Below are 2,500 nucleotides of genomic sequence, written 5' to 3'. Positions count from 1 at the left end.
CAAATTATTTATGTTAATATAAACTGTACTTCTATGTTTGTAAATGTTTTTGTCAATGAACTATAATAATGATAATAATAATAATGATAGTAATAATAATAATAATAATAATAATAATAATAATAATAATAATAATAATAATCTCTGTCTATCATACGAAATAAAAGTGTGTGTGTGTGTTTAGGTGAGAGTCAGAAGCACAGATAAGATGGGTTAGGTGGTTGGGGTTGGGGAGGGGAGGTATGAACTGTGGGGGGGAGGAAGGGGTGGTCTGTTGAAACTCACTCAGAAAATAATGAGGAGTGGTGGTGGTGGTGGTGGTGATACTGGCGGTGGTGGCGCATTATCATCACACCCTTCCCCTCTCTCTCTCTCTCTCTCTCTCTCTCTCTCTCTCTCTCTCTCTCTGATTATGATGATGATGGTGAAAAAGAAAAAAGTAAGTGGTGGAATATGATGATGATAATAATGAAAATAAAAGAGGGCAGAAAAGAAGATTAAAGCAGTGATAATACGAAGAACAATAGAAAAGACGACGATGATGATAATAAGGATTAAATGAAGGATGAGAATAATAATGGTGATGGTGGCGGTGGTAATGGTAGTGGTGATAATGGTTGAGGAAGTGGTGGTGTTGGTGGTGGTAATGATGGTTGTGGTGATAGTGGTGGTGGTGGTAGTGGTGGTGGTCGTGATAGCGATGATGGTAGTGGTGGTGGTGATGGTGGTGGTGGTCATATGACTTCCATTCACAATTTCTTCTCAAAATAATTCGTGTGTGTGTGTGTGTGTGTGTGTGTGTGTTGTTTTTCCTACTCCAAGAAGGGAATCTCCGAATAAAGTTTTCACACACACACACACACACACACACACACACACACACACACACACACACACACACACACACACACACACACATCCTAGATTATCGTTCCGTACGTTATTATTATTATTATTATTAGTAGTAGTAGTAGTAGTAGTCGTCTGGTGTGCTCAGCGTGGGGATTCTTGGGCTGGTAACGTCCGGTTGGTTGATGATTAGCGGGGAGGCACACTCCTCTCCACCACCGTGTCACCCCTGTACTGATGGTGGTGGTGGTGGTGGTGGTGGTGGTGGTGGGGCGCCCATAAGAAGAGAATAAAGGAAAACAAAGGATGCTACAAGGAGTCGCCAGGCCTACACGTGGCAGTCCCTGGATGAAGCATGCATTCATAGTACTATTTCCATACGTCCCGTCCACCACAGGTGGCTGCTGCTTCGTCCCCTCAGAACGCACGGGTGGTGGGGCGGCCTGCCTCCTCCTCCTCCCATCACTTGAGCTGGTCGTGTGTTTCCTCCGTCAGGGATTCGCGTGAACCCGTACAGGACGTCACGTGCCAAGCCTTGGTGCACGTGTGGCGGACCTGCAGTCTACAGGCACTCGGTCTCGGAGGCATGTACTGCGGCAGGCGCGCCACGCCTCCTCATTGCTGCAGTGCTCGCAGGGTGCGGCAAGGCGTCTCTCCTGGGTGCAGTAAATTATCACTCTATCGAGAGAGAGGGTCATTGCGCCGTGCTGACAGCGTCCCCAGTGGCTGAGGCTTCCCCTAGCTGGCGGGCGCGGCGTCATCACCCTCAGCTTAACAAGACCGTGTGAACCGCAACGGCCAGGCTGAACCCGCGTGTCACATGGTCTGCCCCGGCTCCATCGCGCCACTAGGGAGCCACGCAAGAGTTGTAAGAAAAGAAGGAAAGGTCCAGTGCCGGCTCAAGGAGAAGCAGTCACACCCACAAGCAGACCCCCATCCTGCCGTCACCTCCACCCCCTTCACTGCCACCCACATGAACCAGGCTCTCAGGCCGCCCTCCTGTGTCATTCCTATGCCAGTGTGTCCTCTGTGCGACCACAGGGACGCTGGACACCCGCTCCACCACCGCTACCGCCGCCGTCGCAGCCGCTGTGCTATGCACAGCACTGGCTTCGATTCGATTTAGTGCGGGTGTTGAGGCACAAGACAGCGACTCCCAGGCGACGGAGATATGAAACAGTAGCGACTCTCAGCGCCCCCCTCCACCACCACAGGGGTAACAAGGTGACAGGGAGAAGATCCCCAGCGCCTTTCACCACCACAGGGGTGACAGAGCGGCGGGGAGAGGAGTCTTAGCGCCTCCCACCACCACAAGGGTGACAGAGCGGCGGGTTGGGGAGATTCAGCACCCCCACCACCATAGGGGTGACGGCGGCAGGGAGAGGAGGTGCGACCCACCCAAGGTCCCGCTAAGCTCACCATTTTCTCTCTCTCTCTCTCTCTCTCTCTCTCTCTCTCTCTCTCTCTCTCTCTCTCTCTCTCTCTCTCTCTCTCTCTCTGATGATGATGATGTAAATAAGAACATCAGAACATAAGGAAATACGGGAACCTTCAGGAAGCTATCAGGCCTACACGAGGCAGCCCCTGTACGAAACTTACCACCTATAAATTTGTCTAATGCTCTTTAAAAGTTTCAGTCTCCCATTGTAAG

The 2,500-nt window shown here is 50.7% G+C and overlaps 1 protein-coding gene and 1 long non-coding RNA gene across 6 annotated transcripts in view; one reads left to right on the top strand and one right to left on the bottom strand.

The window, feature by feature from the left end:
• LOC135113652 (uncharacterized) overlaps positions 1–2,500 on the bottom strand; it is a 40,404-nt gene that overhangs the window by 14,145 nt on the left and 23,759 nt on the right. The gene's annotated exons all lie outside the window — the stretch shown is intronic.
• The window catches only part of LOC135113650 (uncharacterized), a 29,673-nt gene that overhangs the window by 8,436 nt on the left and 18,737 nt on the right, over positions 1–2,500 (top strand). The window lies entirely within an intron of this gene.

Source organism: Scylla paramamosain, chromosome 26, assembly GCF_035594125.1.
Source record: "Scylla paramamosain isolate STU-SP2022 chromosome 26, ASM3559412v1, whole genome shotgun sequence".
Taxonomy (NCBI): domain Eukaryota; kingdom Metazoa; phylum Arthropoda; class Malacostraca; order Decapoda; family Portunidae; genus Scylla; species Scylla paramamosain.
Note: the sequence above shows the minus strand (reverse complement) of the source record. Positions and strands in the feature narration are given on the sequence as shown.